General features: G+C 37.2%; 1 protein-coding gene across 1 annotated transcript in view; it reads left to right on the forward strand.

Moving 5' to 3' along the window:
- The first annotated feature begins 5,007 nt into the window (after nt 1-5,007).
- Nucleotides 5,008-27,798, forward strand: part of LOC125237420 — a 411,697-nt gene continuing 388,906 nt past the window's right edge. The window contains exon 1 of the mRNA XM_048144480.1: nt 5,008-5,077. The gene's annotated coding sequence lies outside the window, so the exon portion shown is untranslated. The remainder of the gene's footprint in view (nt 5,078-27,798) is intronic.

Raw genomic sequence — 27,798 nt, forward strand, 5'->3', positions numbered from 1 at the left:
CACGTGTCCAAAATAAACTATTATGGGTACCGAGGATAGATAACGTTCCGGGCAACTAGAAAAAGGTTCCAGAGCTCACCATCGGCCCAGGTGTGGGATGCAGTATGTAAGCGAGGTAAACTACCTTCAGTACTTACAGATAAAAGCGTTAAAATCAACGTTTTTTTCTTTAAAACCAAGGTTTTGGAGAAAAAAATGCCTTAAAGTTAAAAAGGATGCTTGGGAATGAGTATCATGTGTCCCAACAAGACGCACCTCCAGCACATTCGGCAAATGGTATTCTAGCGTAGTTTCAGACTAATTTAGCAGTTTTTTATCCGAAACATGAGTGGCCACCCAGGTCTCCAGGTTTAGACTAGACTATTTTGTATGGTCATACATGCTTTGAAGACTAAATTTTTATAAAATCATAAACCTAGATCATTTCAAAAAGGTTATCGAGAGTATTTGGGATGAAATGTGAAGAAAACGGTGCGTGCCGCGTGTGATCCGTTTGAGAAGCGTTTGAGGCTGGTAAACAAGTTAATGCTGGAGTTATTCCAAAACATTTGTTGTGAATGTAGTAAATAAGAGTGCCATTCATAAAATATAATAATAATGTAGTAACTATTTGTTCATTTTGTTTTATTGGCTATTTGTGCTGTATTCAAACTTATTGGACACGGTATAAATTAAAGTCTAATTTATATTTAGTTTAAATGTATTATTCTACATTTTAAATGTAATAAAATAGAATCGTCAGGTAACAGGAAGGGAAGTCGATTGAACCTCTTTTCCGCCATTAAAGCATCGCCATAAATCCCCAGCGGGCTGTAAACATATATTTACAGATCGCCTTACTCGTTTACGCCTCCAAATAGCGTTGGCATTCATTACACACTCTAGATACAGCTGTTTGCTAAATCAGCAAACGTCATGACGTCACAGAAGACGTAACGGCCTGGCTATGACACTGGTCTAAGCCATAGGTTTCTAAGGCATAGGAGGCAAACGAGCATACAGGTCGCCTGATGGTACGCAATCACTACCGCCCACGGACATCCGAAACACCAGAAGTGATGGAGGTGCGTTGCCGGCCTTTAAGATGGATGTACGCTCTTTTCTTGAAGGTTTGAAGGTCGTATTGGTCCAGATATACCGCTGGCGACAATTCATTCCACAGTTTAGCTGTGCGAGGCAGGAAGTTTCTGGAGAAACGCACAGTTGAGGACTGCCAGCCATCTAAATAATGGTTATGTAAATGTTGTCGCGTAGGGCGATGGCGGAAAGAAGCGGTAGGGATTAATCCGAACCATTGCATGAAAAGTCCCATCGCTTAGACCAATGTAAGCGACCGAGCCGTATATAAGCGTGTCAAATAAGCGCGTAGAACGAAAGCGCTACGAATACGTGCGCTTTTTTGTTCTACGCGTATATTTAATATTATGCTCTTCTGAAGTCACAAAGTCGGGTGCTGAGAGCCATAGGCTATTATTTACTTCTGCCTGTTCGTTAATACATTAAAGACGTAGCAAAGCGTTTTGTAATCGTAGAGGTTTGGGACTAAGAGTTGTTTAAATGATTTCGCTCAGCGTGTACTCACAAAATGGCGTCTTATGTACCTTTTCGTACTCACAATAGGCGAGCACACTAAAAATTTTTGGAAACATATTTTTTCCTTTTTTCTCGTAAACGAAAAATGACGACGTTGAAGTTTTGCGTGACGTCACGCCTAGGTACAATTTTTACCTAGCAGTGACATCAAAAGCCCCCACTCCGGAACTTTGATTCCCTGTATCTTTGTATTTTTTCATTTATTAGATAAAGCGAAAAATATGTCTTCAGTATCTTTAGACGATCTAACTGACGGACTAAACTGAATGCCATTATTTTAATGTAGTCGTCATCTCAATTAAAAACGTTTCAAAGTTGATTCCGCTTGCCTGTAGTGTAACTTTCGTATCTCTAAAGCGGTGTCTAAGGAACATAATCTATTAGCTAAGGAAACTGAATCGAATCAACAATTTAAGGTTATACTCGCTTGAAGTGGTGCGTTAAAAGTTACAAGTACTACTTAGTCAGGTTAACGGAGGGCGCAAGAAAAAGTGGTCTTTATTGGGAACGTTTGATTGGCAATTGATATTGATTATTCTGTGGCATTGAGCGCTACTGCTTTGTGATTGTCATGTCATGAATGTTATGTAAGGATTATCTAATATTGAATATTATTTGTACATACATACATACATATAAATCACGCCTGTATCCCATAAAGGAGGGAGGAAGGACACATGAACTACTAAGTGTCAGTACCACACTTGGCAAAAAGGGGTTGACAGAAATCCAAATTGACACCCACGGGAAGAAAGGTGAGGACTTTTAGAACTCAAATAATATATCTTGTACCTATATGGTACGTTGGGATGCGCTTATAAGCCTTTTAATATCGACTAAGCCAGCTTTTCAGACCTTGACAAAACTTAGGTAGGTACCTATGTTTTTCGTCAACACTTATTTACATATGAAAGTAGCTTGCATTTTCCGTTTTATTATTCATTTTACCTACCTAGACCTACCTAGGTATTTATTGAATGGTATACGGCGAATACACAATAGTGGAATAATTTACTAACAATAAACCGCCCAACATCCCAACAAATTTGCTTACAAACCGAAAAAATAAAACTCCAACTGATTTCCGAAGCAAAACAAAATTATCACATCCAAAGAGATTCAGTAACAACAAAAAGAGACGTAAAAACTCCATTATTGTGCCTCATTTTAATGAAATTTCGCATAAATAGGCGAAGTTTAGAACAAAAGTAATATGCATACTTCCCAAAAAGTTAAATAGCGTATTAGAGATTCAATTTGTTTAATGCCCTCTTGAAGGGGAGTGGAACGCACGACGTATCGGCCCTTTCACTCGGTTAATATTTTACTACGAGTTATAACTCCAAAAAGTTATCATTTTGTTATATAAGAAAAGTTCTAAAACTAAGACTAGACCAATAATTTGATAACTGACTTCAATCTAAATAAAACTATTTGTATAATCCGTGAAAAAGTAACGCGCCAGTCAATAAAAAATTAAATAGTACTCTCGTTTCAAATAGGTAATAGAAATAGTAGAAAATTAATACTAAAATGTGTACACAACTGCTCTAAATTATGTAATTATAATAAGGTTTACAATTTGTAAGGTTTACAACTTTTACCAGACGCTTGAAAGTCTCTTTTACCGTAGCTTGAGAAATTATTCTCAAGCTACGACCGGCGCAAATGGTCAGAAAATGATGATTCTATTGATCAATTTCTAACAATATTTTCTAACACATAATATAAAAATCAGCCTTGATAATTTAAGGAAAGGTAGTGTTTTTTTTAAACCTTTATAGCAAAAAAATTGCTGACGGGCCGAACTAGGTAATATGCAGATCTTAAACGTCGATACGAACTCTACATTATCCTAAAGTTTCTACCTTGAGAAAATGAGGAAGGTCTGGCAACTCCGGGCTCTTAGTCCATTAGACTCTTAAATGAAATCTTCATTTGTTTATGCTGGCACAAGTCAACCCTGAGACCGATGATCGGAAAAAGGGCAAAGCCGGCAAAGTTAGAAAGGTTCAGGTTTTATGGGAAGTCCGTAATTGCTATTAGTCATTCGGATTTGACAGGCCCGAGTTGAGCCGGGCTCATTTTTAGTTTCGTGGCCAATCGACGGTGAAAGGAGGATGGATGACCTTTTTAACCTGGTTTTATTATTCCTTTTTTTTCTCTTTTGTGTTGAAAGAGGACTGCCTATATTAATTTAGGGAACAGTGTGGCACACTTCGGACAATAATGGCGATAAAATATATGGAAGAAGAGCGTTCCTACGCACACAGTCTAAGCTCGTGTAATCGGACCCGTACCATGCTTGTATGAAATAAAACAGGTCGACTGGCCTCGTTCTTGACAGGCGGTAACTTTGAGGTAACCGAGAGCGGGTGGGCGGCACTTTCAGGGGGAAGCAGGAAGTGCCCAAACTGTACGATAGTACTCTTTATTATACCGTGAGTGTGGCGTAACCCTGCCGACCAAGCCGAAATGACAATCATTGACCCTACGTGACAATCGAAAGTATCGAAACGCAGTCTGGCTCTGTCTCGTACAAAAGAGTGATAGAGGGAGCTAGCTACTATACGTGTACGAAGCGTAAGTGATTGTGACGTTGGCTAGGTACCCTAAAGTTATGGGAATCGAGCGAATGAGCAAATTTCGGACTGTTTCTGCGTACATAAACTTATATTTTCTATTTGTGTTGTTATCCGTTTGGTCTTGGTATGTGTGTTTGGTTGGATGTGTGTGTTAAAAATTGTCTTTGAAACGAGACGGAGATTAGTAGAAATGAGAGGAACCAACTGTAGGCAATGGTTAGAAACGTAGCGGAGAAAACTCTCCGTTCCGCTAGATTGCAAACAATAATACTTATTGCTTGATGGCACATCTCAACTTTTCGCCGCCCAATGAATCTTCAAGGCAATCACATTATTGGCACGACAATATTTCACCTCGGCAATGTCACACGCCACGACTTTTTCAAATTAAAATTTAATTAATGACATAAGGACAGGTCAGGTCTGTCGCAGCCTCATAATCTTGCGTGAATTATATGCCCTGATGGAAGCCAACCTACATTTGACAAATATTTAGAAAAAAAAAGAATAAAACTTCTGGTTTGGATGCGTGGGTGAAAAAGTACCAGTTCGACCCAATCCCTAAATGAGCGTAGGCGTGAATGAATAATTACGAATGATTTTCATTTATTTCTTTTATCACACGTGTAACCTTTTCCCTTCACAGGAGATTTATAAAACTATACACCGTGTTAATGTCAATTATTACATATCAGTAGTAGTGTAATGTGAACCGATGAAGACGCGCGATGTTCGGGCGAAGGGGGAAAAGACGATGAGGGCGATGTGGGTGTTGCTGCTAGTGGTGGGGGTGGGGGGGAGCGAGTTCCCGGAGCGCGAGTGCTGCGACCCGGTGTACCCACCTAACACGGCGACTACGGCCGCGGCGCCGGTCACCGTGCCCGTCAGCAAGGCTGCAGGTACGTTGGCAATTTTTTTTTAATTTATCTCTTTAGTGAAGTAAAATAAATAAGGATAGGCTGGGTTGCAAAAAACGGTATTTTTTCTGGCTTGAAAAAAAAAACATGAAAAAAAACAGTTTTTTTTTGGAGTATGTTTGTACGAAATCTCAAAATTTGCAAAGCGGTTAACTCAAAACATTTGCGCGGCAAAGCCATACGTGCGAATGAAAAGTCCCATCGCTGTGTCTCGCTCTAATGTATGGCCGCCGCTCACCGCTGTCGCGCTTAGACCAATGTCGTGGCTGAGCCGTTATACGGTTTTTTAGACTTAATGTTAACTATTAAACGAATTTCATCAAATAACTTTAATTTCTGGTCTTATAAAAGTGACATTTACGAAATCTGTAGTTGGTAGTTATCACTATTTACTGTTGGCAACACCACCGCCTCTCCACGCTCCACGCCGCATCGGGGATTCCCTAATAAACGTTTGTATACTGAATGTTTATCAAAACCGTTATTGTCAATTTATTTGTTCGTCTGAAGAAAAAAAACATATTTAGAAAAAAAATAACAATGGTGCTCGGTTTTTTTCCATAATTCTGAAAAAAAAAACATTTGTTTTTTTTTCTATTTGCAACCCTGGCTGGGCTACAGCCGCCGTGGTTGAAGCTGCTCAGGGTGCTCCGAGGCACAATCGCTCACGATCATTGATGCACGCCAGCGGCGTATCGCTTTCGCGTTGCCATTCGGCTTCATTGATGCACGCTTTTCGCGTTTAATGTCGGGTTGCACCCGACCCTGTAAATTCAAGTGCTCTGTTGAATGTAAAAGCGCGCTTTGCGGCCTTGAATGTCGGGTTGCACCAGACTCTACAGTGAGAATAAGTGTATCTGTGTTTTTACCAAATTAGTCAGGAACAGTATCTAATATTGTCTTCGGTTACCGCGATAGTTACTCATGAAATAAAACTATGGAAACGGATTAAATCGCTTATAATGAAATTACGATTCATTCCGACGTTTCCAACGCTTTACAGCGTTCGTGGTCAACGGGTGACTGAGGAAAAATTACAATGTGCAAAAGCTACCCACATACAAGAAATATTAACGAACCATGACCATAAATACCCAAACCATCCATTGAACACGAACGCTGTAAAGTGTTCGAAACGTCGGGATGAATTGTAAATTCATTATGCGCGATTTAATCCGTTTCCATAGTTTTATTTCAGGAACAGTATCTTTTTTGTTTATGTACACTAGCATAATAAGTTGCGTTCCAAGATTCTTATAGAACTGTGTTTTGGAAATTTACATCAGGAGAACCGAATGTGGAGCGCAATGGAATAGTGGCATGCCTGTCGTTTTTGCGCATATGAAACGTAGAGCGAGTTAGAGTAGTGCTATTTCTGTCATTCTTAAATATATACGAGAAGCGCATATGGAATATAAAGCGCGACGGTGTGGTGCTATCTCCGTCATTCTTTAACATAATTATGGGCATAATTATTAATGAAATCCGACCTATCACATGTTGATTTAGACCGACCTATCACGTCGCGCTTCAGACGTTGGTCTCATTAAAAAAAGCATCCCTGTAAATTTAAGTTTTCTGTTGAATGTAAAGGCGCGCTTTACGATCTTGAATGTCGGAATGCGGGTCTAGTATGCTGCTATTGCTGCTGTGCGCACTTGAAAGACGGGCTGCGACCGACATTACAGGCTCAAGTGCATTGTTGAATCATCCTCCTTGCGTTATCCCGGCATTTGCCATTTGCTCATGGGAGCCTGGGGTCCGCTTTGACAACTAATCCCAAGATTTGGCATAGGCAATAGTTTTACGAAAGCGACTGGCATCTGACCTTTCAACCCGGAGGGTAACTAGACCTTATTGGAAATAGTCCGGTTTCCTCACGATGTTTTCCTTCACCGAAAAGCGGCTGGCAAATATCAAATGACATTTCGCACATAAGTTCCGAAAAACTCATTGGTAATACGAGCCGGGGTTCGCACCCGCGACCTCTGGTCGCACGCTCTTACCGCTAGGCCACCAGCGCTTCCACAGTGCATTGTTGAATATAATTAGCCTTGAATATCGGGCTGTGCCCTTACAGGATCTTGTCTACTGCTGCAAATTACGCCTGCAGTGAACGTGTAATTTATCATTCTGTTGCGTCAATCCGCGGTAAGTGTAACACGAGTCACGATTTTATGGCATGTTCCATTTATTCACGATGCAAGTTCGAGTGATTATCTATCTCTAAATAAGTGTCACTTTCCCGATATGCATAGATCCTTTCATTTTCAGCTGTAGTTCAAATAAACATTACGTGGATTCACCCTGTTATATTTTGTTATTGTCGACAATCGTATAAAACCTTTATACGTATAACTCGTATACTTATATATAAAATAACACACATTGAATCTTAAACATCAAAACACCCGTTTTATTGTTTTCAACAACATAAGTACAAAATACCACAAAAGCGAGCTTAACCAACATTTTCCGGAAGAAAGAAAAGCCGATTGAACGTAATAAATATTTAATAGAACGTTTTGTTTAATGTTTATAGAAAACATGTTTCTCATTCATGTGTGAAGTAGAGCTGTCACGAATATTTGGCAACTATTCGGCCTATTTGGTATTCGGTCGGGTATTGCCACTATTCGGTCGAATACGAGATATCTCTTACATGTACCGGAAAGGTAAAATTACAGAATAAAGTAAACGCAATACACTGATTTAATGTTTAAAATGTTTTCTCGGAAAGTGGTTTGCTGATATTTTTTTTATCGCGTGTGAAATTTTATTCCGTAAGTCAGAAATAAAATCTTGGCAAGTGTTCTGCTTTGTCGGTGAACTAATTTCTTAATACAGGATGTGACTTGAATAATAAAACTACCGTGAGACAGGAGCATTTTGGTTGATTTTTAATGCCCAAAAAGAGGGTAGTTTCGCACCGCCCCTGCCGCCGCCGACCCCCGCGCCGGGCCAACGGTCGCAGCGAGCTGCGGCCTGCAGTCTGCGTAGGGATACCATCGGCATCGCGCGTGTTCAATGAAAATGCTCCTCGTTACGGAGTGAAACATGTCGAGTGACCTTTGACAATTTTGCGTGAGTTACCCGATTTTACATGTTTAATATGACTCGTAATGTTTTTTTATTTATGCCGAATACTCAAATAATCGGCTCGTCTCTCGGCCGAAACGCCGTTTGCCCGTCTAGTTTGTTCAATTGTCTGTCGTGAACTGATTTCGTCTGTTATTTGTCACGTCTAATTTGATTTAAATGCGTGTCGTTCTAAACCAAGAGTGGCACTGAAGCTTTAGTAGTTTCATGTGTTCTGCCTACCCCTTTATGGGATACAGGCGTGATTGTATGTATATGTGTATGTGTCGTTCTAAATACATTATGTAGGTACATATATATCTCAGCCAGTAAGTCGGGTCTATGTTTGTTCACCACAATACCACGAAATGCGGTAAATATTCGGCCAAAATCACTATTCGGCGCGTCTCTAATAGTAATAAGGTAGCCCGCAAACAAAGAATCTTTGCGTCGAGTAAATACAGTTAGGGGATGTTTGAAGCCGGGCATGGGGCAAATAGACAAGTGGGGAATATCGGGAATGTTGTCCCGCGGGACCGTCGTCTTATCTATTTTATCATTTTGTTTCTAGGTGGTGTTTTGTTTTGACGGATGCGATACGGAGACGACATTTCACCTATTTGACCTAGCTCACCATAGTGACATAGACACTCTTGGCAGTTACAATAGGCGAGACGAAAAAACTAATTAGTCCGTCAATTAGATTATCAAAGAATATTAGACACGTATTTTTTTCTTTTTTCTCGTAAACGAAAAATGACGACGGCACAGTGCGTTGAAGTTTCGCGTGACGTCACGCCTAGGTACAATTTTTGCTTAGAAGTGACGTCACAAGCCCCCACTGTGGAACTTTGATGGTCTATATCTTTGTATTTTTCATTAATTAGAAAAAGCAAGAAATATGTGTTCAGTATTTTTGGACGATCTAACTGATGGACTAAACAGAATGCCATTTTTTTATGTCGTCATCCCTATTGTATGCCTATTTTTCGCGGTCGATAACAAATATTGTTACTTAGCTGCATCAATATCACTGCCAGTGAAGTGAAACTGGTTGTAGCTTGCAGTTAAGAACATTTTCTTTGCGCGTTGTATCGTAATTATTTCTCTATAAGCGCAACAGAAGCAGTTGCGTGTCGTTTGTCAAGGAGCAATTGTATTCTTGGCTATAGGCCTAGGCGTGTAGGGTGGGCAAGGACGGCCTACGGGTCAAATCCGACCCGCGACCCGCCCTTCACCGCTTCTTCATAATAGTGTCTGATATGACCAGGACCGTAGTATGAAGTATCTTTTTTGTCAATCTGGCCTTCTAAAATCCCTCAAATTTTGGCCCCCAGTGGTAAAAATTTGCCTATCATTGGCCTAGACTAACCAGTCGTTTATACACCGTGTTTTTATTGAGTTCCGTTAACTTTGGCATATAGTCCATTATAGGAAACAGAATAGCATAGTTAGTTTTTTTTAATTCGTAACTTTTTTCCTGAAAAGACCATCACCTGCGATAGATGTTACATCAATTGCTGTTAGGAAACGGGCTTTGTGTGTTCGATATGTGATTGACATGTCATAGTTTAGCCCGTTTCTCAATCAGCAATTAAAGTAACATCTATCGCAGGTGTATGGTTTTTTTTTAGAAAACATACGAATTAAAGAAAACTAACTATGCCATTCTGTTACCTATAATGGACCTAATAGCTATATGCCAAAGTTAACGGAATTCAATAAAAACACGGTGTAGATAGAATCAGATGGCTTTTTGTTTCTTTTCTTTTCAAAATTTTATCTTCCTGGTTGCCTAGTCTACTACAGTAGCTGCTGATGCCACCCTAGGATCCCATTTTATAAAATTACAAGTTAATAAATTGACACTCCACCTTTGCCCAGTGGTTCAATGGTAGAGAATGCCTCAAGGTATTGGCACACCTCGGACACTGGCGATCAAATATATGAAAGAGGCTCGTTCCTAGCACACAGTCTAAGCTCGTGTAGGTGAACGCGTACTATGCTTGTATGAGTGACATATGACAGGTCGACTGTTCGCGTTTTTGACAGGCGGTAACTGTCAGGTAACCGAGAGGGGGTGGGCGGCGATTTCAGCGGGGAGCAGGAGTGGCCATACTGTACGATAGTACTCTTTATTATACTGTGGTATTGGTAAGGCATATTATTAGGCATTTGTTTCCGCATGAGTACAATCCAGGTCTCTTTAAAGCAAGAGTAAATAGGTATCTCATAGGTAAGCGTGCTCCACCGTAGACCGCATCATCACTTACCATCAGGTGTGATCGTGGTCAAACGTCTACCTATTCATACTAAAAAAAAAATAACAATAAAAGTGTAACCATACATAGAATAAAGTCATCGCGTCGTAACATATAAAGTTCCTTTACAAGCTTGACCGAGTCCTGTCAATCCAAAGATTGAATAGTTCCTTTCCCACCCGTGGGCGGCGTGGGCACGAAATCCACCAAATAATTCTATAAATATGACTAAGTCTGCCAAAGTCTTACGGCATAAACTGTTACTACAAAAATAAACCTAAAGTAAACTCAGAGATTGAGAGTTATTGTTAGATTCCATTCATTTAGCGATATATTTAGAGTTACAAATGTTTGGGAGTGGGAAGAAAGTTCAAGGCAAGATTTGCTGTAAATTCTTAATAAAGATATCTAGGGTAGCGTTGCAAAACACGGTTTTTTATTCTGCCTTGAATAAAAATATGAAAAAGAAACCGTGAAAAAATACAGTTTTTTTTTCTCGAGTATGTTTTTTCTAAAGTACTAAATCTCAAAATTTGCAAAACAGGCTCCTTATACTTTTATACGGTTTTTTTTTAGACTTTGTGTTAACTATTTAAACGAATTTAATTTAATAACTTTACTTTAATTTCTGGTTTTATAAAACTAACATTTACAAAATGTATAATTAGTAGTTATCGCTATTTACTGTTGGCAACACCACCGCGTCTCCACGCTCCACGCCGCATCGGGGATTCTACAATAAACGTTTGTAATACTGAATGTTTATCGAAGTAAAATGTACGTAATTGTTATTGAAACGTTACAAATCACGAAAAACCGTTATTGTCCTATTATTTGTTCATCTGAATAAAAACCATACGTAGAAAAAAAAATGCTTGTTTTTTTTCATGCTTCTTTTTCATAATTCTGAAAAAAAAAACATTTGTTCTTTTTTTCTATTTACAACTCTAATCTAGGGCATTTCAAAGTTAATGTAAATACAAGACTATGTAAATGTACCTACACTTGTACATACTCTTACCAGTCATTCAGTGCGGTTTTTACTTTTTTCACCACACTAACTGGTAAAAGGCTCTCTTGCTTCTGAAAACGGATGACAAAAAGGCGCATTGTATCTACAAGAACGCAACGTAATTTCATACAAAAACTTGATGACTTTGAATCATAATTTATTAAATTGGTGGATTGATGGATTTAATTTGATGTTTTACAGATAGTATTTTCCTCGTGTTGTAGTGGGGAACAATTTTGTGTTTCACTCGGTGGTAAAATCGCCTAACTTACGCAAGTTAGGCGATTACTCGTACTCGAATTCCACTTTTCGAACCGTTGGCTATGCTTGCGGTTCAATATTAGAATCTTTTACTTGTTCGGGTATCAATAGGGGCACGTGCGGTTAAACAACAACTATTGCCCCTTGTAAAAAACATACTTTTTACCGATTTTTTAGTCAGAATAACAGTTTTAAATGATTCACGGTTAGCTTCATAAGACTTATATTGACCGGGATATAAACCGTGATTACCTACCTTTTTGATTTTTATTGAGGACCCGATATTTTGACGCAATTGCATGCATCATGATCACGGGAAACTCATATGCATGCAATTGCGTCGAAATATCGGGTCCTCAATAAAAATAAAAAAGGTAATCACGGTTTATATCCCGGTCAATACACGTAAGTCTTAGTCAGTATGCATTCTCAGATCGGTTTTTTTTATTAGGTACGAGGTAAGAGAACTAGATATCCTATCTAATTCTTTACGCTTGAGTACCTACGCGGGTTATTAAAAATGAGGTACATACATACTTTTCCCGTGATGTCTATGCCATAAACAGACCTATTTTTAAACGCCAAAATCCACCGTAAAAATTTTTTAATATTCCCTAGAGTAGGTTACGTCTTTAATTCACCGTTACATCAGCTGTGCAAAAAAATAAAACGTTACGAGAACATAAACCGTGCCACTGAGGGTTGACGTATTTTATGAAAGGTCCCGTGGGGCCGTCCGTTTGCAACGACATGATCCGTCTTGCTATTAGTTGACAAGGCTGCATTCAACATGGTGTAGAAAGTTAGGTGATTTTCTGAATATAGTGAACGTTCTAGCCAACCGGCCTAGCTGAAGTGTTTTTAGGGTTCCGTAGTCAACTAGGAACCCTTATAGTTTCGCCATGTCTGTCTGTCCGTCCGTCCGTCCGTCCGTCCGTCCGTCCGTCCGCGGATAATCTCAGTAACCGTTAGCACTAGAAAGCTGAAATTTGGTACTAATATGTATATCAATCACGCCGACAAAGTGCAAAAATAAAAAATGGAAAAAAATGTTTTATTAGGGTACCCCCGCTACATGTAAAGTGGGGGCTGATATTTTTTTTCATTCCAACCCCAACGTGTGATATATTGTTGGATAGGTATTTTAAAATGAATAAGGGTTTACTAAGATCTTTTTTTGATAATATTAATATTTTCGGAAATAATCGCTCCTAAAGGAAAAAAAAGTGCGTCCCCCCCCCTCTAACTTTTGAACCATATGGATAAAAAATATGAAAAAAATCACAAAAGTACAACTTTATAAAGACTTTCTAGGAAAATTGTTTTGAACTTGATAGGTTCAGTAGTTTTTGAGAAAAATACGGAAAACTACGGAACCCTACACTGAGCGTGGCCCGACACGCTCTTGGCCGGTTTTTTTTTATAAAAAATTTTGTTCTTAGAACCAATACAAAAAATACATTACAACGCTAAAGGCTCTTTAGCGCAGGCTCGCTCGTCCTAAGTACTAGATAAATTTACAACAAATGTATTTAATTATTTTATTAAATATTGTTGTTTGTTGTGTTGTTGTATTGTTGGGTGTCGTAGAAGGCGACTGTGGGATATGGGTTAAATTGTGGCGTAGGCGAGAGGCTGGCAACCTGTCACTGCAATGTCACAGTTTCATTTTCTTTCAACCCCTTACTTGCCAAGAGTGGCACTGAAGCTTTAGTAGTTTCATGTGCTCTGCCTACCCCTTTATGGGATACAGGCGTGATTGTATGTATGTATGATTTGCATTTTTTTAAGTAGTAACACTACTATATATAAATTATAAACTGAAATAGATACCATACACTAACGAAAAAGCGATCAAGCCCACTGGTGGCGAAGCCGGGAATCGAACCCGGGTCTCCAGCTATCGCGGCTGACGTGCGCAAACCACTACATCACCCCGACCGCCCCTACGATTGTTCCCTACGTCGATAGATGGCAGCACCATCTCTCTCGCTATATCGTAATCCTGCAAAAGGATTCATGTATGAGGTGCAAGCTCGCCCTTAGAGTTGGTCAAAGGCGCCTAGCCTTCAGAGATAACATACACTAGAGAAATTTCGACGGGTACCTCGGCAGTCGGGGTGGTGTAGTGGTTTGAGCACGTCAGTCGCGATAGCTGGAGACCCGGGTTCGATTCTCGGCTTCGCCACCAGTGGGCTTGATCGCTTTTTCTTTAGTGTATGGTATCTATTTCTCCAACTCACACACACTTGTGTACAAGCGAACGACCAGCGAGTCGAGACGTCACGCACACAACGATCGCTCGCGTTAGAAAGAGACACAAAGTAGCCTATGTCACTTTCCATCCCTTTAAGGCACTGGTCCCACCGCGAGCTAGTAAGCTATGAGCTATCGGCTATAAAAACGATCAAAAGATAAACACTCCCGTGCAAATAAAAGAGACACGGCGATATTGATAGCTCACCGCTGGGCGAGTAACTATAAACCGATGTTTATGTGACACGGCGATCCGTGTCTCTTTCATTTACACGGGAGTGATTATCTTTTGTTCGTTTTTATAGCCGATAGCTCATAGCTTACTAGCTCGCGGTGGGACCAGTGCCAAACTATCTACACTTAAATTAAAATTTTGAAAAACCCCCGACCGCGACATAGTAGACCGATTTTCATGAAACATGGCTAAGAACACTCCCGACTAACACAGCTTTCAGACAAAAAGAACTAAATCTAAATCGGTTCATCCGTTCGGGAGTTACGATGCCACAGACAGACACACGCGTAGACAGACAGACAGACAGACACGTCAGTTTTATAACGCCCCATCGTTTTTGCGTCGGGGGTTAAAAATCACATCAATTCGTCGCTCCGTTTTGCCGTGAAAGACGGACAAACAAACAGACACACACACACTTTTCCATTTATAATTATAATATGAGTATGGACGCTCTGAGATCTCACTACATTCGCACTGCAAACTACTTTTATACCTACACAGTTATAATGGCTCCAAGTGTACTTCCGAAGTCGCAAGTCACGATCAACGCTAGCTGTCAGCGAGTAATTAATCCTGACTGTACCTCAACTTTACCTCGCTGTTCGCAACTGTACATACATAATACTCACATTACTCACTCAATTCTATACCTTGTACTAGTGAAATATAGTTGAATTTTGAGCTAGTTCTAAATGTAGATACGACGATGTTGAAGACGCTATGCATAACTGAATGTGTATGTACCCTCACTCAATTCTATACCTTATACTTATGTAATAGAGTTGGATTTTGAGCTAGTTCCTAATATAGTTACGATGTTTGGCGTGACAGAAGACGCTATGCATAACAACTGAACGTGTATATATATTAAGGTCAGTGCGGGCAAGACCGGCATAGTTTATTTGAAATAAAGTTTGAGTGGATAAAACTCTATAATTAATGCAGTCTGGCGTAATGCGCATGGTCCTATGGGATAGCAAATATTATATTTTACAAAGCTTTTACAGTATTTTGGTGAAGTAAGGTACTTTTAAGTGATAAAAATCACTTTTTTTAAGGCTCGGCGGGTTGACCGTCCTCCCGCGATGAGCACAGAAAGACCGTCTAGTGCTTGTTGTCGCGTAATTTCATATGAGACTAGGTTCCAAAATCATGATCATTGTTATTTTACGTAATAACGGGGCAGAATGTGCTAGATAACTATTAAAATAACGTTGAAATTTTCAACATATAAGCGTTTTTCTATTTATAAGGCAAGACCGGCATATGTCCCGTAGATGGGGTTCATAACCTTTTCTTTTCAGGTCCAGATATTGCATAATACTGTTTTTCCAACGAACACCTGCGTATACAATTTAGTCACGATATTACAGGCTCATATAAATCCAAATAATTATCTGTTTTTGAAACTATGTTAATTAAGAAAACGTAATAGGATATTAGGATACGTGAATTAGTTTGGTAACATTTCTTAGCAATGCTTGGTTTTGCTATAGTCACTACAGTATGAATGAATGCGTAATTTTTTTTCATCACACTCTCACACTAAATGCGATTTTACACGCAGGCGGAGCGCGAGTTATAGAAAAATCGTTCTCCCAAGAGAGTTACGAAATTTCTAGTACCGTATTCAATTTTTTTTCCCCTCACTAGCTCGGAAACACGTGTTTTGTCCTTTAATACCAGCGGGTAAAAACGCATTTTATCCACTAGTGGGTAAAGTATTTTGACCTTGAATAAAGTCAAATTAATTGCTTTAAAATTGCTAAAAGTAGGTGAATCTAGTAACAAAGATGATTTACCACCTGTGGAACTACTGGAAGCAGTGATAAACGCATTTTTTGCGTTGTAATTTCCTCGATATAGTGAGGGGAAAAGTTTTGTGTTACACTCGGGTGCAAATGTATTTTACTTCTCGTGTGTTAAAAAACTCGCAAGTTCAGGATTCTATTCTCGATTCTTCTATTCAACTATAGAATCCTTTCACTTGCTCGTTTTTCAATTCCACACTCGGCGTTAAAATACAACTTTGCCCCCTTGTATAACAAATAACTATTATCTTTTTACATATTTTTATGTTGCAAGTGTCATGAAAAACATTGTGTGTAACTCGGGGAGTATGAATATTACAAACTCGAGTCTTGAAGGAGCTGAGTGTTTCTTTTCTGTTCAATGTTGCCAGTATAACATATTTATTCAATGAAAATAGTTTTGATATTATATTTCATGATCGTTTATAAATTGTTGTAGATTAAGTTCGTACTACTGATTTGCAGTAGGTATATTCATTATTAATATTTTGGTAATTTCCTCATAGGTGATGTGAAAAATTGTATATGTCACATGGTAGCAAAATGATTTCCACCTTGAGCGTTAATACTTGAATCCCTCACTACGCTCAGGATTCTAATTTTGAATCCCGAGCGTAGCGAGATTAGAGATTCCTTTACTTCGTTCAGGATTCAATAAACACCCTTTGCCCCATTTTGCTCGATTACGACTTCAAAAACTCAGTAGAGATTCAGATGTCATTAATACATAAATATTTACATAAATATTTGTATACTTAATACATAAATATTTGTTTCAGTTATTAAAAATAGCAAACAAAACAATATACAAGTCATGTCTATACAACTTCCGAAGAATGTATTGATAGAATCTTTTTTTTATGCACTTTCTAACGCCAGCGTATATATCGACGAGGAAGACGAAATGCTTGAGAAGTGCACAGTTTGTGCCACTAGTCATAGTTTCGATATGACCCTCTGTGCCTCCAGGGTTCAGTTTCTGCCGTCTGACGAACAACCTTTATCAAATATGTTTTGTCAAGGGTGCGCAAATATTATGTTTTCTGTTTGAATAAATAATTGGATTCAAAATGCTTACTTTTATTTTTAAAAATACATAACTCTCTTTTGAAATATTTGTCTCCGCATGTTGCACAATCTATACAAACACTGCCATCTTAAATATGATGATGAGTAATGCAGTGTAAGTAGGCTTAGTTCTGTTCACCACTTATAATTCTTCACAACTATGTAATTTTTATTTAATACTTTCGAATGATATTAGTAACACCATACGAATCATTACCAAAACTGTATTTCGAAGTTAAAATCAAAAACGGTACAACTATCATAAGCAAAAAACGTAGGTACTTATATATTGATATTGTTTACACTCGACTTATTTCTAGTAAAGCCTAAAAAAGGTTGGCAACTCCTTGTTTATCATATGCCGGTCTTGCCTTTCTCTTTTATGCCGGACTTTCTGAGTAGGCACAATTTCTAAGTTACATATTTCAGAACATAAAACAAGAAATTGAACGCGTTTTGAGTAGATTAATAGTACTAGTCAGAAAGAACGGTTATTAAATGACTCCGTTACATATATGATATACAAATATTCCGACTGCTTCTATTTTATTTTAATTTTTTGCGGAACCATGTTGAACTCGATGCTCGAGTTCGAAACACGAATGAAGTTTATTGTTAACTAGTGTTCGTCCTAGGGATATGTATTCAAGACCAATGCCTTAAGGATGAAAAATTGGTATACCTTCGGAGGTGTGAGAGGCGTACCTAAATCAATTGTGACGTGTAATATGTAACAATATTATAAATGAGTATGAGTATTACACCTTTCTATACCTTATTCTTGTGCATTAAAGTAAGATTTTGAGCTAGCTCTGAATGTAGTTGGGCCATTTTTTTCAAAGTTGTCCACCCCAATTTTTTTTTGGTTTTGGAAATTTTTATGTGTTTTCCACTAAGAATCGCGAGCTCTTTCAATCCTAATAGGAGAAAAAAGTGTCCTCAGTTTTTTTTTCCATTCCGTTACCATTTTTTATACATTTCGTATGGCGGTAACGGAATGGAAGGTTCGAAAAAATGTATGGAAATCTTGGGACATTTTTTTTCTCCTATCAGGATCGAAAGAGCTCTCGATTCTGAGTATGAATCGCGTAAAAAATACCCATGTTACAAAAAAGTGGGGTGGACAACTTTGAAAAAAATGGCCCAGTTACGACTCTGTTTAGCGTGGCAGAAGTAGCGATGTGCCTGCCGTTCCCAAAATTATCCTGAGAACAGGAGTGTACAAGTTTCTAATGGGTCGGCAACGCGCATGTGACACCCCTTGAGTTGCAGGCATCCATAGGTTACGGTGACCGCTTTCCATCAGGAGGGCTGTATACCTGTTTGCCACCGACGTGGTATAAAAAAAATTATAGATATATAGATATTTCCGGAAACGTTCTCTGGGAGCTAAAACTTTTTTGTCGCAAATACATAAATAATTTATTATTGTCCCAGAGCTGTAAGAACCCATGACAGCGTCCACAAGACGTAAACTCGCGCAACCTAATAAAATTTTAAATAAAATCCTGTAAATAATTCAGATAATATTTAAAAAAATCAAGCACTTAAAAACAATATTTCGCTTACTTTAAACATAATCTAACACATGTTACATTTTTGCGGATCTTCGTTAATGAGTATTTTACGATATTCATTTATCACGCAGGATTTACTTATTATGTCATTTATCATTAATTTTTATTTTTAAACTAGTGCTGTGGCAGAGTCTGTCATTTCGATTCAAATGACATTTCAGTAAGTTGACAGAAATTGTATATTTGTTTAAGCGCCTCCTTGTACATAGGGCCTAATCGATTCAACCAATTCGAAATTAATCGTTAGATTTGGCAAACGATACGTCTTAGCCACATCACAACATACTTCAAAACAAATGTGTCAAAAATGTGAACTTACAGATCCGGGACAATAAATCGCAGTAAAAGAAATACCACAGAAATACCATAGACAAATAGCATAGAAACTTGAGCCCAAATACTTTGTAACTTTCATGGTAATATCAAGGACATATATAACTCCGTATAGACAGATAAAGTCTAAAAAAAACGTACCTCAGTACCATACAGAAAAAGGTACGGTGGCCTAGATGGCAATACACCTTTGGGGTACGCTCAGCTAGATGGCGCTAATAATAATATTTGACATTTTAACACATATCAAGCTAAGAATATGGGCCAAATTGTAAAACTGAGGTTCAAAAGTTTTAAGCCTGTGTCGAGAGATGGCAGTCTATGCACTGTGATTACACATTTTACTTCGACAGTAACTCTCTATAATACTCGATCCTCTTTGGTAATATTAAAGAAATATGTATAGGCAGAATATTCCCCAAACACTTTATTTGAAGGTAAGGATGTAATTGTAAACTAAAGGAATATTTACGACAATTTTCACTTAAAAAAGTAATAGCGCACTCATTTCTGCTTGCCAGAGAGAACGTTTCGAGAAAATTGGAAATTTTCTGGGAATATCTTCGGAAATGGAATTCTCAGAAACGAGAACATTCTCATCGGGACATCACTAGGCAGAAGTTTTAAGGTTGTCACCGTGGTAGTAAATATTGTATGAGGTTTTTGTCTCGTCACGTAGGGCTCGGAGATCGCAGATGACCAGGGTTGAAGTTTTTTTGTTTTTCTTTTATCGTCCCTACTTATATTATTATAAATGCAAAAGAAACTGTCGCGACGTCTTCATATCGCCGAACCAATTTAAAGGGTTCGAGGAAAGTATTTTTTTATGTTTGAATATCTAACAAAAAAGTCAAGGCGCATTTAATATGTGCATTAGGCTAATTCCGACAGTCGTGTAATTACGAAAGTCACATAAAAATCACTATTATTTAGATTCCCCTTTCGGAATTACTAGAGCATTTTTGTCATATAGGATAATATATCGATTCTAAATCCGATATCATACCGGATAATGTGAAAACGGATTTGGGTCTGATTTAGACGGCGTGCGAACTCGCATGCAAGTTTACCGAGTCGTACCGTCTAAATGGGCCCTTATTCTCTTAGAATAGACGATTGCGTCGTCCCCATTGCCATGACTTTGTGTGGGTGGGCGAGACAGTATATTTTCTTAAATGACTCCTATCATCAACATCCCACGTAAACAAGTATATTTGATTAATTAATTATAATTACTTTTATAATTATAAAATTATAGTTAGACTGCTAGTCAATTATCAAAAATGTGTCTTCAAATATGACATGATCAATACTTTATTAACATATTTTAAGTTACTCATAGAATACTTCCTAAAACTATCATTATCCTCCCATTGGATAAATAGGGCCACAGTCGCACTAAAACAAACGCAAACAAACGAATGCAGTTAGTAACAGGTGCGGTTATTATAAAAAAGCTTGCGAAAACGTTTCGATTTGAAATAATTGCTGCGCTGCCCGCAAACAATACTTTAAAATGGCCGCGATACGAGGAACGTTCGACGTGAGGCGTTGGGCTCGAGTGTTGGCGGATTAAAAGTTAGATCTTTTTGTTGTACAAATGTCTAAAATACAAATGTTAATCTCAGACACTGGTCCCACCGCGAGCAAGAAAGCTACGAGGTATCGGCTATGAAACGAACAAAACACAAGCACTCCTGTGCAAATAAAAGAGACACGGCGATATTGATAGTTCACCGCTGGGCGAGTAACTATAAACATCGCCGTGTCTCTTTATCTTTTGTTCATTTTTATAGCCGATAGCTCATAGTTAACTAGCTCGCGGTGGGACCAGTGCCTCAAGCGAATTACGAAATATGAATGAAAACGGTTCCCGTGATGCGACGCTCTCTTTGCAGGTGGTTTTCCACTGACTGAGTGAGACGAGATGTGGTGAGGAGTGAATTGAAAAATTGGCTTTTCAATCCTCGCCTAGCGCATCTTCAGTGGTAATAGTAAAGATTAATGAGGATGAATTGAGATACTTGTTGGTGTAATCATTAACCGTATTGCCGGTTTAGAGTATAATATTTTTCTTTTATTTCTCGTCTATGATGTATGTTTTTGGTTACTTTTCATGTAGGTGTCTTATGAACGTTTCATCATGCCTTGGTTTTTACTGTAATGCTGTGTTATTTACTTCACTAATAGTAATAAATAACGATGATGAAATGATGGGTGCCCTGAAAATCAGTACCGTGTGCTCTAAAGAGCACACGGTCAACGCTGAGCAGCATCCTAAGGTATTTGGTATACCGTTTCACTTGTTTTCTGTCCTGTGACAACATACCGCGTGTAACGTATCGCTCGCACTAGCGCCCCGCCCTTATCGCTCGCCATCGGCCTATGTTTATGGCCTCAAATGCCCGCTATTACCTACCTGCCAGGCTGGACGCTGAACCCCGAACTATATATTTCTTTTTTATTGGGAGTTTGGATGATTTTATTGAAAATATTTTGGAGGCCAACATGTTCAATCTGTTGTTAGAAGTACATATTAACAAAGAAAACACATAATAACTCCGTATAGACAAAGTCTAACATGAAGAGTATGAAAATTTGACTTAAAACCTTCTAGACTTCTAGAGATATCGGCACTTTCCATCAGGCGAGATTGTGGTCAAATGATTTACCTGTTTCTCATAAAAAAAGAGATGTCCAGTTGATTCTCTACTAGATGGTGCTAATATTGATATTTGACAATTTTATCACCTAGGTATGTGAAGTTAAGAATATGGGCCAAATTGTCAAAACGGAGGTTCAAAAGTTTTAATTGTCTCGTCGAGAGCTGGCAGTTTATGCATTTGACTATACACAACTTTGACAGTAATTCTCTATATACTCGATCCTCTTTGCACGTATGTCAATGTATACTTATTACTTAGAATATTGTCAACGGATTACTTCATATAGAAATATCCTTGCAAAATGTCCTTGTTTCACTGCTCCCGAGTGTAGTCCCCTGATTGCCCTGCCACTTTCTATTAAGACAACGATACTCTAGTTTCTTATTAAATTTATGCATCTCGAAGTGAGACCTCGTAAGAATCGAGTTTCTGCTCGCAGTCTAACCAATTTCAACACTGACATTGTGACATAAAGTTGAATATCATGAGAAAGTATGGAAACTCCAGTTTTTGACAGAATACGTACATAGAAATGTAGCTCTGTCTAGACGTTATAAATTATGCAAATGAACATTGAACAAGTCAAGCTAAGGGATGATTTTTATGTAAATTTTTTGTTCAATTTTCTAAAGGTTTTTTCAAAGCAAAAATCTTAAAGTACTTTTGTGAGTGGTGGATTTGAAAGTTTATTTTTCAAGGTATTTGGGAGTAAGAGGTTAAATAGGTATTTTATTTTACTGACTAGTAAAATGACATTCATTAATATTTAAAAAGGACACTATGCAATTAAAGGACAGTGATATATGAACATAATAATATATCGTCTGTCCTTCTATAACCTTCATATTTTATGAGTCATATATTATAAAAACGAATATATGTCGTTAAGTCTCAAATTTAATTAGTACCTACATTTTGATTTCATATTTCTATAGGTATTTGACATAACCATATTGGTACAAATTTCAGTGAAAACTTAATTGGATAATATTAATTAAATTCGATAGGTAAACGAAAATTGATTTTAAAATTAAAATTTAATTACAATTATTATTTTTACTAGTAAATTCTAGCCTAAACTTTTTTTAGAAAAAGAATACCTCAGCCCTTAGCTCTTGTAATTATAGATTATTTTTATATGAACTAAGTAAAATTAGAAGCCGTTCACCCTCGCCCTATAAATTACCTAATGAAGCAGAGACTTTATTAAAAAAAATATACCTTTTTCCAAAGCCTGCTATATTTACAGTAAATGTTATACGAAGAATATGTAAAGAATGTTTAAATGGCTGAGGAAGAAATAACTTAAGTATTCATGCAAATTTTCGCCCTACATTCCATTTTTGTACAAATGTCACAACATTTAAAATAAATACTAAAAGTAAGTAAATTTCATAACAGTCTTAGAACAACTTCTACAAACATACAATTATAATGTACGTACGTGTAAATTTGGTTTAAATAATAACTTGCATCAAGTTGTTGCATACATTTCCGGAATTTTCGAGGATATTTCTGGATTTTTAAGAATATAACTAGATTTAATGCAAACTTAATTTCAGAAACTTTTGCTAGTCTGATTGCATACCATCCATGCAAATTCTTTATGATCCATATAAAGGGATGACCCACATCCAGAGAAATAAACACCTAAACATTAACCAATATCTTATTTTTATTGTATAAACTTCGCTAAAACTTAACGTAACGTAAGCCTAATTGTATTAACCAATATAAATATTAAAATGCCTGGAAAAATATATCGGCTTATACCGGAATTATCGGATCTACAATTTATATTTCACTTTATTTTAACCCGAGGCAAAAATTCATCAAATCAGCATCGACAAAATAAAAGTAAATTAAAAATTGACAAACAAAATGGCGCCTTCCAGTAAAGCGATAACCTTTAAAACTTATCAATGAAATTAGCAAACAATTTCCAAACACTTTTAAAACTATCTGTTATCTTGGCGTGAAAAGTTTGGTTCGTAAATAGTTTATGAAAAAAGCTAAATTAAATGTTTAACGAGTTCACAAAAGCGATGAACTTTATTGTGGCAGTGGCACGCGATATTACAAGGAGGATTCATTAACTTGGTGTAGAGGAAAACAGAGTGATCAGTGGGAAGAAAACGCTCCGTTGTTTTGTATGGGATGGTATGATCTTGTTATATTTAATTAATGCTAATAACGAGTCACGGTAAGATCCGAACTTTGACATACCTTTAAACTATTATCGGATAAAATCGTATGGATCAGATTTGTATGTTTGAAAGGTCTTATTGTACACGTATTTGAATAAATCATATTTTGACTTGCCTTATTGAACTTTTGGCATTGACCGATCGTTATCATATCGCAGTGATATCTTTATCTTAGAGGCGATGTTCGAATACTTCGAATACGACAGGCGCTGTGTAATATATCCCAATATGAGACATATTTATGATTTAATAAAACTTGGATTATAATTTAAAATGGGACTACAGGGCCAAAACCGATTTTGAATTTCGAACTTTATCCTTCAATGCAACGCGGGGAAATCTGACGTCTCCTGAAGATTAGGTAGGTAAACTATCTTCCTGAATTCGTTAATGTTGTAATACGTGTTTATCTAATTCTATTTTTGAGTATTATTGTTAAAATAGTTAACCATAATGTCTATGCATCTTCAATGCTCCTAAAAAATCTTCGAGTTTATTTGACCGTTGGATGGGTTTTATAACTGCGTATTAAAAACGTCTACTTTTTTGATTATTACAACGCAATCTGCGTTCTAAACTTCTAAAGTAACAACTAAATTTATGTAAAGTGATTTTTTGTTATTTGTGCATAATGTCTGTTGTCAGATGAAAACTACATACCAACCTACTTACAATACTTACATATGTTCTCAGAAAAAAAAAACGCAAGTTTTAAGGAACGTTTTAGACCCATCGTCACTGCGCTATATCTTCTGTGGAACAACAAAGTCAACGAGCTTATACAAACGTACCGAGTAATTTTGTTTATGTATCGTTAAGAAACTCGAGGTAGTGGTATTTCCAAATGGAACGTTTTAATTTTTAGATTGTTATCATCTGTGATTGGTTGAGTTTAAATTGAAGTAGCCTTTTACTTTAAGTTTTGATTTGTTATCTTTTTATTCGTTTGTACAGTCGACTACAAAGAGATGTATCCACTTTTTCACCTTATTGCATTGTAATAAGGTGAAAAACTGAATACATCTCTTTGTAGTCGACTGTACCATAGAGGAATAAGTAAGGGAAGAGTTGTAATCCATACATCAGTAAATGCGAGCTATTTGTATAGGTATAGTTATAGTGACATCTAGCGACAATCACGCGTCAACTAGCGTAAATTATCAGTACTGCTACCGTGAATATTAGAAGAAACATATATAAGAGAACATATATAAAGAAAGATAAACTCCAAGTTGTAAAGTTGGGGCATAAGTTAATTTCAATACAAGATAAGGGCCGGGAATTTCAAACAAACTCCATGATATCGAGTGGGAAACTTTTGGGTCTTATCTATGGTACCTTATGCATCTATAGGTACCTAAGTAAACTTGAGCCTTTAGGTACACGTGTGTTGATTGGTATCATCATAAGTCATCATCATAATTTTACAACCAGAGATGTACAAAATGGTTTTAAAAAAGCATTTAAATACAAAATGCAAAATACTTTTCAGATTTACTATTTCAAATGCAAAATACCAAATAGTTTTTTGTTTTGTATTTCAAATGCTAAATGCAAAATAGGTATTTTCAAAATACTTTTTGAAAATAAAATACCTTTTGACCAAATCTCCGATATTTTTATTTATTTTCTGTATTAATAATCATGAGAAATAGAGTCACAATGCCGAACAAAAACGTCTAATAACATGGCACCTAATGAAAGTAATGAATGACATTTTGGTCATATTTATCAGTACATAACAGAATTTATTGATCGCCTACTATTTTTATGTATTATTATACCTATTATACCTACTCACTTAAATAATGTAAAAAACTAGACTAACGAAAAGAGAGCCATGGCTCCATTTTGTTGATTGTGCATCTAGTTCTTATATTTCATACCTATATCACCTAAATGCTCTTTATTTATTTTCATTCTATAGCTTAGGATTTTTACAATAGGAATAATAACTCAAGACTTAAAAGTAGGTAGGTAATTAAATCAAAATCAGTCATTAGCACTCAGCACCAGCAGTCCAGCAAACAATAAATCCGATAAATCGTCGGCGTCAGTTTCCATCGTGGTTTCCATAGATAATATTCGTTTTCGTTTGACATTGACAGTGTCAAATTGACACTAGTCAGTCAGGCGCGCATGGCTAGCAGGCGCCTCTATCGGTCAAATTCGGCAATACAAGCGTCATTTGTTCACATTTTGTTTGACTGGTAATGTTGGCTAAACTTAATTTAATCATAAAGTATTTTGCATTTTGAAATGCATATTAAAAATGCAAAATACATCTCAAAAAGTATTTCAAATAAAATACAAAATGTTTTTTACTAAAAGGCATTTAAATGCAAAATACAAAATAGGTATTTTGCATTTTGTATCTGCATTTTAAATAGAATTATTTCAAATAAATCGCATCTCTGTTTACAACACAGATTAGGTATTACCACATCTCGGACACTGGCGATCAAATATTTATGAAAGAATCGCGTTCTTAGCACACATTCTAAGCTCGTGTAGGTGAACGCGTACCATGTCTGTATGAGTGAGATATGACAGGTCGACTGTTCGCGTTTTTGACAGGCGGTAACTGTGAGGTAGTCGAGAGGGGGTGGGCAGCACTTTCAGCGGGGAGCGGGAGTGGCCATACTGTACGATAGTACTCTTTATTATACTGTGGTATTACTATCAATATCTGAGGTGGACTACTTTTTTGATATGATACTTTTTTGGTGGATACTTTTTCCCAACTGAGGGGGGACTGAAATCTTCTCGAGGCTCAGGCGTAGGGTTAGAGCCGGTGTAGCTTTATTTGACGTTCATATGCTCATTTTAATATGCCTACTTGAAAAATAAATATTTCAAATATTTCACCCTGGCTGCTGAGCCGCGGTCGTGGGTTCGAATCCCGGTAAGGACATTTATTTGTGTGATGAACACAGATATTTGTTCCTGAGTCATGGATGTTTTCTATGTATATAAGTATGTATTTATCTATTTAAGTATGTAAATATATCATCGCTTAGCACCTATAGTACAAGCTTTGCTTAGTTTGGGGCTAAGTTGATCTGTGTAAGGTGTCCCCAATATTTATTTATTAAAATTTATGGATATTTATTTTTCTTTTCTCTTAGGCTAGGTTTTTTATATATAAGTAGTAAAAAAAAAAAAACACTTACAAAACAGTATAAAACATATAAACACATTATAAAAAACCTAACCTAGGGTGCCGCCAGCAGCGAGGCAGGGCCCAAGCTGCCGGTGGTTAGGGCTAAATTTATTATTATTACTATAGGTATGCTAAGTACTTGTCTGTAACAATTGACAATCAACTTAAATATTATAATCCAATATGTTATGACTTCTAAGAGTTTTGAATGATTCACGGTTAGTTTCATTAGATTTATCCCGTGCAGTTACATTATGACCATTATGTCATGGTCATACGTCACCATGTAATCGCGTCAAAGCATCGGAGCTCGACAAAAAAAAGGTAATCACGGTAGATCCCGGGGGATACAAATTCCATATGCTTTAGTAAGTGGAAACGTCAAAACATCTCGACCGCAAAGTGCGAGATGATTATTATTTCAGTCCTCCGCAAAGTTTGCCAGATTACCCTGCCTACGCACAAATTACGCGACCACAAGGCACGCGCGTCTGGGGTCGCAGGCGGGTTATCCCGGGTCTAACCTGACACATATGGGACTGTGGTTACAGTTTTTAAATGGGTTAGTTGAATAATTGGAAAAATATTTATTGTGGCTAAGTCATTGGCCCAATCACACTGAAGAAAACTTGTAATTAATTACTGTAAAGGTATAAACAAAACATAGGTACATATGTACAATTAAATTATTTATGTGATATTAATAATAATAGGTAGGTAAACTAAACAATAGACATGTATGTATATAACCACAACCTGACTTGTAAATATA

Source organism: Leguminivora glycinivorella, chromosome 21 (assembly GCF_023078275.1).
Source record: "Leguminivora glycinivorella isolate SPB_JAAS2020 chromosome 21, LegGlyc_1.1, whole genome shotgun sequence".
Lineage (NCBI taxonomy): Eukaryota > Metazoa > Arthropoda > Insecta > Lepidoptera > Tortricidae > Leguminivora > Leguminivora glycinivorella.